Source organism: Cottoperca gobio, chromosome 21, assembly GCF_900634415.1.
Source record: "Cottoperca gobio chromosome 21, fCotGob3.1, whole genome shotgun sequence".
NCBI lineage: Eukaryota > Metazoa > Chordata > Actinopteri > Perciformes > Bovichtidae > Cottoperca > Cottoperca gobio.
In genome coordinates, this window is record NC_041375.1 from 3,898,800 (window position 1) to 3,911,877 (window position 13,078).

Sequence of the window (13,078 nt, forward strand, 5' to 3'; positions counted from 1 at the left end):
ATGTTTTCAAATGCAGGGTTTTTTTCAGTTTCAATGTCTATATAATTGGGCGACTTTGCAACAATGTAGATGTTTCAGGCAGCGATGGTGGTATAGTGGTGAGCATAGCTGCCTTCCAAGCAGTTGACCTGGGTTCGATTCCCAGTCATCGCAGGTCTCTTCTTACAGTGAGTGTGTTCCGTGTATGTGTCTGTTCCGTTACTTGTGAATTTAGAGAGAAGTGACCTTGCCAGAACTCAGTAGCTTACTCCTTGTCTCTGCAAGGCTAGAGCTCAATGCTACATTAGCCGCAAATAGCATGACTCTTGAATCTCCTACTGAACATTTGGTTGATGGAAAGACCAAAGGGACTTTTGCTTTCAAGAAGGACTTTTTTCAGTTTCAATTTCTATATAATTGGGCGACTTTGCAACAATGTAGATGTTTCAGGCAGCGATGGTGGTATAGTGGTGAGCATAGCTGCCTTCCAAGCAGTTGACCTGGGTTCGATTCCCAGTCATCGCAGTTCTCTTATTACAGTGAGTGTGTTCCGTGTATGTGTCTGTTCCATTACTTGTGAATTTAGAGAGAAGTGACCTTGCCAGAACTCAGTAGCTTACTCCTTGTCTCTGCAAGGCTAGGGCTCAATGCTACATTAGCCGCAAATAGCATGACTCTTGAATCTCCTACTGAACATTTGGTTGATGGAAAGACCAAACGGACTTTTGCTTTCCAGAAGGACTTTTTTCAGTTTCAATTTCTATATAATTGGGCGACTTTGCAACAATGTAGATCTTTCAGGCAGCGATGGTGGTATAGTGGTGAGCATAGCTGCCTTCCAAGCAGTTGACCTGGGTTCGATTCCCAGTCATCGCAGTTCTCTTATTACAGTGAGTGTGTTCCGTGTATGTGTCTGTTCCATTACTTGTGAATTTAGAGAGAAGTGACCTTGCCAGAACTCAGTAGCTTACTCCTTGTCTCTGCAAGGCTAGGGCTCAATGCTACATTAGTCGCAAATAGCATGACTCTTGAATCTCCTACTGAACATTTGGTGGATCATCATCATTGCAAAGGGACTTTTGTTAAAGATCGAAGATTACCTTTATGGCAAAAGATGAAATCACTGTCACTACTTTCCAGAGCGGCAAACTCAATTTCCTGAACAATATTTTGTCACCTCTCAGGTACGTGAATAGACCAATCCCCAAAAAATGCAGCCCCTTGCATGTTTTCAAATGCAGGGTTTTTTTCAGTTTCAATGTCTATATAATTGGGCGACTTTGCAACAATGTAGATGTTTCAGGCAGCGATGGTGGTATAGTGGTGAGCATAGCTGCCTTCCAAGCAGTTGACCTGGGTTCGATTCCCAGTCATCGCAGTTCTCTTCTTACAGTGAGTGTGTTCCGTGTATGTGTCTGTTCCGTTACTTGTGAATTTAGAGAGAAGTGACCTTGCCAGAACTCAGTAGCTTACTCCTTGTCTCTGCAAGGCTAGAGCTCAATGCTACATTAGCCGCAAATAGCATGACTCTTGAATCTCCTACTGAACATTTGGTTGATGGAAAGACCAAAGGGACTTTTGCTTTCAAGAAGGACTTTTTTCAGTTTCAATTTCTATATAATTGGGCGACTTTGCAACAATGTAGATGTTTCAGGCAGCGATGGTGGTATAGTGGTGAGCATAGCTGCCTTCCAAGCAGTTGACCTGGGTTCGATTCCCAGTCATCGCAGTTCTCTTATTACAGTGAGTGTGTTCCGTGTATGTGTCTGTTCCATTACTTGTGAATTTAGAGAGAAGTGACCTTGCCAGAACTCAGTAGCTTACTCCTTGTCTCTGCAAGGCTAGGGCTCAATGCTACATTAGCCGCAAATAGCATGACTCTTGAATCTCCTACTGAACATTTGGTTGATGGAAAGACCAAACGGACTTTTGCTTTCCAGAAGGACTTTTTTCAGTTTCAATTTCTATATAATTGGGCGACTTTGCAACAATGTAGATCTTTCAGGCAGCGATGGTGGTATAGTGGTGAGCATAGCTGCCTTCCAAGCAGTTGACCTGGGTTCGATTCCCAGTCATCGCAGTTCTCTTATTACAGTGAGTGTGTATGTGTCTGTTCCGTTACTTGTGAATTTAGAGAGAAGTGACCTTGCCAGAACTCAGTAGCTTACTCCTTGTCTCTGCAAGGCTAGGGCTCAATGCTACATTAGTCGCAAATAGCATGACTCTTGAATCTCCTACTGAACATTTGGTTGATGGAAAGACCAAAGGGACTTTTGCTTTCAAGAAGGACTTTTTTCAGTTTCAATTTCTATATAATTGGGCGACTTTGCAACAATGTAGATGTTTCAGGCAGCGATGGTGGTATAGTGGTGAGCATAGCTGCCTTCCAAGCAGTTGACCTGGGTTCGATTCCCAGTCATCGCAGTTCTCTTATTACAGTGAGTGTGTTCCGTGTATGTGTCTGTTCCATTACTTGTGAATTTAGAGAGAAGTGACCTTGCCAGAACTCAGTAGCTTACTCCTTGTCTCTGCAAGGCTAGAGCTCAATGCTACATTAGCCGCAAATAGCATGACTCTTGAATCTCCTACTGAACATTTGGTGGATCATCATCATTGCAAAGGGACTTTTGTTAAAGATCGAAGATTACCTTTATGGCAAAAGATGAAATCACTGTCACTACTTTCCAGAGCGGCAAACTCAATTTCCTGAACAATATTTTGTCACCTCTCAGGTACGTGAATATACCAATCCCCAAAAAATGCAGCCCCTTGCATGTTTTCAAATGCAGGGTTTTTTTCAGTTTCAATGTCTATATAATTGGGCGACTTTGCAACAATGTAGATGTTTCAGGCAGCGATGGTGGTATAGTGGTGAGCATAGCTGCCTTCCAAGCAGTTGACCTGGGTTCGATTCCCAGTCATCGCAGTTCTCTTCTTACAGTGAGTGTGTTCCGTGTATGTGTCTGTTCCGTTACTTGTGAATTTAGAGAGAAGTGACCTTGCCAGAACTCAGTAGCTTACTCCTTGTCTCTGCAAGGCTAGAGCTCAATGCTACATTAGCCGCAAATAGCATGACTCTTGAATCTCCTACTGAACATTTGGTTGATGGAAAGACCAAAGGGACTTTTGCTTTCAAGAAGGACTTTTTTCAGTTTCAATTTCTATATAATTGGGCGACTTTGCAACAATGTAGATGTTTCAGGCAGCGATGGTGGTATAGTGGTGAGCATAGCTGCCTTCCAAGCAGTTGACCTGGGTTCGATTCCCAGTCATCGCAGTTCTCTTATTACAGTGAGTGTGTTCCGTGTATGTGTCTGTTCCATTACTTGTGAATTTAGAGAGAAGTGACCTTGCCAGAACTCAGTAGCTTACTCCTTGTCTCTGCAAGGCTAGGGCTCAATGCTACATTAGCCGCAAATAGCATGACTCTTGAATCTCCTACTGAACATTTGGTTGATGGAAAGACCAAACGGACTTTTGCTTTCCAGAAGGACTTTTTTCAGTTTCAATTTCTATATAATTGGGCGACTTTGCAACAATGTAGATCTTTCAGGCAGCGATGGTGGTATAGTGGTGAGCATAGCTGCCTTCCAAGCAGTTGACCTGGGTTCGATTCCCAGTCATCGCAGTTCTCTTATTACAGTGAGTGTGTTCCGTGTATGTGTCTGTTCCATTACTTGTGAATTTAGAGAGAAGTGACCTTGCCAGAACTCAGTAGCTTACTCCTTGTCTCTGCAAGGCTAGGGCTCAATGCTACATTAGTCGCAAATAGCATGACTCTTGAATCTCCTACTGAACATTTGGTGGATCATCATCATTGCAAAGGGACTTTTGTTAAAGATCGAAGATTACCTTTATGGCAAAAGATGAAATCACTGTCACTACTTTCCAGAGCGGCAAACTCAATTTCCTGAACAATATTTTGTCACCTCTCAGGTACGTGAATAGACCAATCCCCAAAAAATGCAGCCCCTTGCATGTTTTCAAATGCAGGGTTTTTTTCAGTTTCAATGTCTATATAATTGGGCGACTTTGCAACAATGTAGATGTTTCAGGCAGCGATGGTGGTATAGTGGTGAGCATAGCTGCCTTCCAAGCAGTTGACCTGGGTTCGATTCCCAGTCATCGCAGTTCTCTTCTTACAGTGAGTGTGTTCCGTGTATGTGTCTGTTCCGTTACTTGTGAATTTAGAGAGAAGTGACCTTGCCAGAACTCAGTAGCTTACTCCTTGTCTCTGCAAGGCTAGAGCTCAATGCTACATTAGCCGCAAATAGCATGACTCTTGAATCTCCTACTGAACATTTGGTTGATGGAAAGACCAAAGGGACTTTTGCTTTCAAGAAGGACTTTTTTCAGTTTCAATTTCTATATAATTGGGCGACTTTGCAACAATGTAGATGTTTCAGGCAGCGATGGTGGTATAGTGGTGAGCATAGCTGCCTTCCAAGCAGTTGACCTGGGTTCGATTCCCAGTCATCGCAGTTCTCTTATTACAGTGAGTGTGTTCCGTGTATGTGTCTGTTCCATTACTTGTGAATTTAGAGAGAAGTGACCTTGCCAGAACTCAGTAGCTTACTCCTTGTCTCTGCAAGGCTAGGGCTCAATGCTACATTAGCCGCAAATAGCATGACTCTTGAATCTCCTACTGAACATTTGGTTGATGGAAAGACCAAACGGACTTTTGCTTTCCAGAAGGACTTTTTTCAGTTTCAATTTCTATATAATTGGGCGACTTTGCAACAATGTAGATCTTTCAGGCAGCGATGGTGGTATAGTGGTGAGCATAGCTGCCTTCCAAGCAGTTGACCTGGGTTCGATTCCCAGTCATCGCAGTTCTCTTATTACAGTGAGTGTGTATGTGTCTGTTCCGTTACTTGTGAATTTAGAGAGAAGTGACCTTGCCAGAACTCAGTAGCTTACTCCTTGTCTCTGCAAGGCTAGGGCTCAATGCTACATTAGCCGCAAATAGCATGACTCTTGAATCTCCTACTGAACATTTGGTTGATGGAAAGACCAAAGGGACTTTTGCTTTCAAGAAGGACTTTTTTCAGTTTCAATTTCTATATAATTGGGCGACTTTGCAACAATGTAGATGTTTCAGGCAGCGATGGTGGTATAGTGGTGAGCATAGCTGCCTTCCAAGCAGTTGACCTGGGTTCGATTCCCAGTCATCGCAGTTCTCTTATTACAGTGAGTGTGTTCCGTGTATGTGTCTGTTCCATTACTTGTGAATTTAGAGAGAAGTGACCTTGCCAGAACTCAGTAGCTTACTCCTTGTCTCTGCAAGGCTAGAGCTCAATGCTACATTAGCCGCAAATAGCATGACTCTTGAATCTCCTACTGAACATTTGGTGGATCATCATCATTGCAAAGGGACTTTTGTTAAAGATCGAAGATTACCTTTATGGCAAAAGATGAAATCACTGTCACTACTTTCCAGAGCGGCAAACTCAATTTCCTGAACAATATTTTGTCACCTCTCAGGTACGTGAATATACCAATCCCCAAAAAATGCAGCCCCTTGCATGTTTTCAAATGCAGGGTTTTTTTCAGTTTCAATGTCTATATAATTGGGCGACTTTGCAACAATGTAGATGTTTCAGGCAGCGATGGTGGTATAGTGGTGAGCATAGCTGCCTTCCAAGCAGTTGACCTGGGTTCGATTCCCAGTCATCGCAGTTCTCTTCTTACAGTGAGTGTGTTCCGTGTATGTGTCTGTTCCGTTACTTGTGAATTTAGAGAGAAGTGACCTTGCCAGAACTCAGTAGCTTACTCCTTGTCTCTGCAAGGCTAGAGCTCAATGCTACATTAGCCGCAAATAGCATGACTCTTGAATCTCCTACTGAACATTTGGTTGATGGAAAGACCAAAGGGACTTTTGCTTTCAAGAAGGACTTTTTTCAGTTTCAATTTCTATATAATTGGGCGACTTTGCAACAATGTAGATGTTTCAGGCAGCGATGGTGGTATAGTGGTGAGCATAGCTGCCTTCCAAGCAGTTGACCTGGGTTCGATTCCCAGTCATCGCAGTTCTCTTATTACAGTGAGTGTGTTCCGTGTATGTGTCTGTTCCATTACTTGTGAATTTAGAGAGAAGTGACCTTGCCAGAACTCAGTAGCTTACTCCTTGTCTCTGCAAGGCTAGGGCTCAATGCTACATTAGCCGCAAATAGCATGACTCTTGAATCTCCTACTGAACATTTGGTTGATGGAAAGACCAAACGGACTTTTGCTTTCCAGAAGGACTTTTTTCAGTTTCAATTTCTATATAATTGGGCGACTTTGCAACAATGTAGATCTTTCAGGCAGCGATGGTGGTATAGTGGTGAGCATAGCTGCCTTCCAAGCAGTTGACCTGGGTTCGATTCCCAGTCATCGCAGTTCTCTTATTACAGTGAGTGTGTTCCGTGTATGTGTCTGTTCCATTACTTGTGAATTTAGAGAGAAGTGACCTTGCCAGAACTCAGTAGCTTACTCCTTGTCTCTGCAAGGCTAGGGCTCAATGCTACATTAGTCGCAAATAGCATGACTCTTGAATCTCCTACTGAACATTTGGTGGATCATCATCATTGCAAAGGGACTTTTGTTAAAGATCGAAGATTACCTTTATGGCAAAAGATGAAATCACTGTCACTACTTTCCAGAGCGGCAAACTCAATTTCCTGAACAATATTTTGTCACCTCTCAGGTACGTGAATAGACCAATCCCCAAAAAATGCAGCCCCTTGCATGTTTTCAAATGCAGGGTTTTTTTCAGTTTCAATGTCTATATAATTGGGCGACTTTGCAACAATGTAGATGTTTCAGGCAGCGATGGTGGTATAGTGGTGAGCATAGCTGCCTTCCAAGCAGTTGACCTGGGTTCGATTCCCAGTCATCGCAGTTCTCTTCTTACAGTGAGTGTGTTCCGTGTATGTGTCTGTTCCGTTACTTGTGAATTTAGAGAGAAGTGACCTTGCCAGAACTCAGTAGCTTACTCCTTGTCTCTGCAAGGCTAGAGCTCAATGCTACATTAGCCGCAAATAGCATGACTCTTGAATCTCCTACTGAACATTTGGTTGATGGAAAGACCAAAGGGACTTTTGCTTTCAAGAAGGACTTTTTTCAGTTTCAATTTCTATATAATTGGGCGACTTTGCAACAATGTAGATGTTTCAGGCAGCGATGGTGGTATAGTGGTGAGCATAGCTGCCTTCCAAGCAGTTGACCTGGGTTCGATTCCCAGTCATCGCAGTTCTCTTATTACAGTGAGTGTGTTCCGTGTATGTGTCTGTTCCATTACTTGTGAATTTAGAGAGAAGTGACCTTGCCAGAACTCAGTAGCTTACTCCTTGTCTCTGCAAGGCTAGGGCTCAATGCTACATTAGCCGCAAATAGCATGACTCTTGAATCTCCTACTGAACATTTGGTTGATGGAAAGACCAAACGGACTTTTGCTTTCCAGAAGGACTTTTTTCAGTTTCAATTTCTATATAATTGGGCGACTTTGCAACAATGTAGATCTTTCAGGCAGCGATGGTGGTATAGTGGTGAGCATAGCTGCCTTCCAAGCAGTTGACCTGGGTTCGATTCCCAGTCATCGCAGTTCTCTTATTACAGTGAGTGTGTATGTGTCTGTTCCGTTACTTGTGAATTTAGAGAGAAGTGACCTTGCCAGAACTCAGTAGCTTACTCCTTGTCTCTGCAAGGCTAGGGCTCAATGCTACATTAGTCGCAAATAGCATGACTCTTGAATCTCCTACTGAACATTTGGTGGATCATCATCATTGCAAAGGGACTTTTGTTAAAGATCGAAGATTACCTTTATGGCAAAAGATGAAATCACTGTCACTACTTTCCAGAGCGGCAAACTCAATTTCCTGAACAATATTTTGTCACCTCTCAGGTACGTGAATAGACCAATCCCCAAAAAATGCAGCCCCTTGCATGTTTTCAAATGCAGGGTTTTTTTCAGTTTCAATGTCTATATAATTGGGCGACTTTGCAACAATGTAGATGTTTCAGGCAGCGATGGTGGTATAGTGGTGAGCATAGCTGCCTTCCAAGCAGTTGACCTGGGTTCGATTCCCAGTCATCGCAGTTCTCTTCTTACAGTGAGTGTGTTCCGTGTATGTGTCTGTTCCGTTACTTGTGAATTTAGAGAGAAGTGACCTTGCCAGAACTCAGTAGCTTACTCCTTGTCTCTGCAAGGCTAGAGCTCAATGCTACATTAGCCGCAAATAGCATGACTCTTGAATCTCCTACTGAACATTTGGTTGATGGAAAGACCAAAGGGACTTTTGCTTTCAAGAAGGACTTTTTTCAGTTTCAATTTCTATATAATTGGGCGACTTTGCAACAATGTAGATGTTTCAGGCAGCGATGGTGGTATAGTGGTGAGCATAGCTGCCTTCCAAGCAGTTGACCTGGGTTCGATTCCCAGTCATCGCAGTTCTCTTATTACAGTGAGTGTGTTCCGTGTATGTGTCTGTTCCATTACTTGTGAATTTAGAGAGAAGTGACCTTGCCAGAACTCAGTAGCTTACTCCTTGTCTCTGCAAGGCTAGGGCTCAATGCTACATTAGCCGCAAATAGCATGACTCTTGAATCTCCTACTGAACATTTGGTTGATGGAAAGACCAAACGGGACTTTTGCTTTCAAGAAGGACTTTTTTCAGTTTCAATTTCTATATAATTGGGCGACTTTGCAACAATGTAGATGTTTCAGGCAGCGATGGTGGTATAGTGGTGAGCATAGCTGCCTTCCAAGCAGTTGACCTGGGTTCGATTCCCAGTCATCGCAGTTCTCTTATTACAGTGAGTGTGTTCCGTGTATGTGTCTGTTCCATTACTTGTGAATTTAGAGAGAAGTGACCTTGCCAGAACTCAGTAGCTTACTCCTTGTCTCTGCAAGGCTAGGGCTCAATGCTACATTAGCCGCAAATAGCATGACTCTTGAATCTCCTACTGAACATTTGGTTGATGGAAAGACCAAAGGGACTTTTGCTTTCAAGAAGGACTTTTTTCAGTTTCAATTTCTATATAATTGGGCGACTTTGCAACAATGTAGATGTTTCAGGCAGCGATGGTGGTATAGTGGTGAGCATAGCTGCCTTCCAAGCAGTTGACCTGGGTTCGATTCCCAGTCATCGCAGTTCTCTTATTACAGTGAGTGTGTTCCGTGTATGTGTCTGTTCCATTACTTGTGAATTTAGAGAGAAGTGACCTTGCCAGAACTCAGTAGCTTACTCCTTGTCTCTGCAAGGCTAGGGCTCAATGCTACATTAGCCGCAAATAGCATGACTCTTGAATCTCCTACTGAACATTTGGTTGATGGAAAGACCAAACGGACTTTTGCTTTCCAGAAGGACTTTTTTCAGTTTCAATTTCTATATAATTGGGCGACTTTGCAACAATGTAGATCTTTCAGGCAGCGATGGTGGTATAGTGGTGAGCATAGCTGCCTTCCAAGCAGTTGACCTGGGTTCGATTCCCAGTCATCGCAGTTCTCTTATTACAGTGAGTGTGTTCCGTGTATGTGTCTGTTCCATTACTTGTGAATTTAGAGAGAAGTGACCTTGCCAGAACTCAGTAGCTTACTCCTTGTCTCTGCAAGGCTAGGGCTCAATGCTACATTAGTCGCAAATAGCATGACTCTTGAATCTCCTACTGAACATTTGGTGGATCATCATCATTGCAAAGGGACTTTTGTTAAAGATCGAAGATTACCTTTATGGCAAAAGATGAAATCACTGTCACTACTTTCCAGAGCGGCAAACTCAATTTCCTGAACAATATTTTGTCACCTCTCAGGTACGTGAATAGACCAATCCCCAAAAAATGCAGCCCCTTGCATGTTTTCAAATGCAGGGTTTTTTTCAGTTTCAATGTCTATATAATTGGGCGACTTTGCAACAATGTAGATGTTTCAGGCAGCGATGGTGGTATAGTGGTGAGCATAGCTGCCTTCCAAGCAGTTGACCTGGGTTCGATTCCCAGTCATCGCAGTTCTCTTCTTACAGTGAGTGTGTTCCGTGTATGTGTCTGTTCCGTTACTTGTGAATTTAGAGAGAAGTGACCTTGCCAGAACTCAGTAGCTTACTCCTTGTCTCTGCAAGGCTAGGGCTCAATGCTACATTAGCCGCAAATAGCATGACTCTTGAATCTCCTACTGAACATTTGGTTGATGGAAAGACCAAAGGGACTTTTGCTTTCAAGAAGGACTTTTTTCAGTTTCAATTTCTATATAATTGGGCGACTTTGCAACAATGTAGATGTTTCAGGCAGCGATGGTGGTATAGTGGTGAGCATAGCTGCCTTCCAAGCAGTTGACCTGGGTTCGATTCCCAGTCATCGCAGTTCTCTTATTACAGTGAGTGTGTTCCGTGTATGTGTCTGTTCCATTACTTGTGAATTTAGAGAGAAGTGACCTTGCCAGAACTCAGTAGCTTACTCCTTGTCTCTGCAAGGCTAGGGCTCAATGCTACATTAGCCGCAAATAGCATGACTCTTGAATCTCCTACTGAACATTTGGTTGATGGAAAGACCAAAGGGACTTTTGCTTTCAAGAAGGACTTTTTTCAGTTTCAATTTCTATATAATTGGGCGACTTTGCAACAATGTAGATGTTTCAGGCAGCGATGGTGGTATAGTGGTGAGCATAGCTGCCTTCCAAGCAGTTGACCTGGGTTCGATTCCCAGTCATCGCAGTTCTCTTATTACAGTGAGTGTGTTCCGTGTATGTGTCTGTTCCATTACTTGTGAATTTAGAGAGAAGTGACCTTGCCAGAACTCAGTAGCTTACTCCTTGTCTCTGCAAGGCTAGGGCTCAATGCTACATTAGCCGCAAATAGCATGACTCTTGAATCTCCTACTGAACATTTGGTTGATGGAAAGACCAAACGGACTTTTGCTTTCCAGAAGGACTTTTTTCAGTTTCAATTTCTATATAATTGGGCGACTTTGCAACAATGTAGATCTTTCAGGCAGCGATGGTGGTATAGTGGTGAGCATAGCTGCCTTCCAAGCAGTTGACCTGGGTTCGATTCCCAGTCATCGCAGTTCTCTTATTACAGTGAGTGTGTTCCGTGTATGTGTCTGTTCCATTACTTGTGAATTTAGAGAGAAGTGACCTTGCCAGAACTCAGTAGCTTACTCCTTGTCTCTGCAAGGCTAGGGCTCAATGCTACATTAGCCGCAAATAGCATGACTCTTGAATCTCCTACTGAACATTTGGTGGATCATCATCATTGCAAAGGGACTTTTGTTAAAGATCGAAGATTACCTTTATGGCAAAAGATGAAATCACTGTCACTACTTTCCAGAGCGGCAAACTCAATTTCCTGAACAATATTTTGTCACCTCTCAGGTACGTGAATATACCAATCCCCAAAAAATGCAGCCCCTTGCATGTTTTCAAATGCAGGGTTTTTTTCAGTTTCAATGTCTATATAATTGGGCGACTTTGCAACAATGTAGATGTTTCAGGCAGCGATGGTGGTATAGTGGTGAGCATAGCTGCCTTCCAAGCAGTTGACCTGGGTTCGATTCCCAGTCATCGCAGTTCTCTTCTTACAGTGAGTGTGTTCCGTGTATGTGTCTGTTCCGTTACTTGTGAATTTAGAGAGAAGTGACCTTGCCAGAACTCAGTAGCTTACTCCTTGTCTCTGCAAGGCTAGAGCTCAATGCTACATTAGCCGCAAATAGCATGACTCTTGAATCTCCTACTGAACATTTGGTTGATGGAAAGACCAAAGGGACTTTTGCTTTCAAGAAGGACTTTTTTCAGTTTCAATTTCTATATAATTGGGCGACTTTGCAACAATGTAGATGTTTCAGGCAGCGATGGTGGTATAGTGGTGAGCATAGCTGCCTTCCAAGCAGTTGACCTGGGTTCGATTCCCAGTCATCGCAGTTCTCTTATTACAGTGAGTGTGTTCCGTGTATGTGTCTGTTCCATTACTTGTGAATTTAGAGAGAAGTGACCTTGCCAGAACTCAGTAGCTTACTCCTTGTCTCTGCAAGGCTAGGGCTCAATGCTACATTAGCCGCAAATAGCATGACTCTTGAATCTCCTACTGAACATTTGGTTGATGGAAAGACCAAACGGACTTTTGCTTTCCAGAAGGACTTTTTTCAGTTTCAATTTCTATATAATTGGGCGACTTTGCAACAATGTAGATCTTTCAGGCAGCGATGGTGGTATAGTGGTGAGCATAGCTGCCTTCCAAGCAGTTGACCTGGGTTCGATTCCCAGTCATCGCAGTTCTCTTCTTACAGTGAGTGTGTTCCGTGTATGTGTCTGTTCCGTTACTTGTGAATTTAGAGAGAAGTGACCTTGCCAGAACTCAGTAGCTTACTCCTTGTCTCTGCAAGGCTAGAGCTCAATGCTACATTAGTCCGCAAATAGCATGACTCTTGAATCTCCTACTGAACATTTGGTGGATCATCATCATTGCAAAGGGACTTTTGTTAAAGATCGAAGATTACCTTTATGGCAAAAGATGAAATCACTGTCACTACTTTCCAGAGCGGCAAACTCAATTTCCTGAACAATATTTTGTCACCTCTCAGGTACGTGAATATACCAATCCCCAAAAAATGCAGCCCCTTGCATGTTTTCAAATGCAGGGTTTTTTTCAGTTTCAATGTCTATATAATTGGGCGACTTTGCAACAATGTAGATGTTTCAGGCAGCGATGGTGGTATAGTGGTGAGCATAGCTGCCTTCCAAGCAGTTGACCTGGGTTCGATTCCCAGTCATCGCAGTTCTCTTCTTACAGTGAGTGTGTTCCGTGTATGTGTCTGTTCCGTTACTTGTGAATTTAGAGAGAAGTGACCTTGCCAGAACTCAGTAGCTTACTCCTTGTCTCTGCAAGGCTAGGGCTCAATGCTACATTAGCCGCAAATAGCATGACTCTTGAATCTCCTACTGAACATTTGGTTGATGGAAAGACCAAAGGGACTTTTGCTTTCAAGAAGGACTTTTTTCAGTTTCAATTTCTATATAATTGGGCGACTTTGCAACAATGTAGATGTTTCAGGCAGCGATGGTGGTATAGTGGTGAGCATAGCTGCCTTCCAAGCAGTTGACCTGGGTTCGATTCCCAGTCATCGCAGT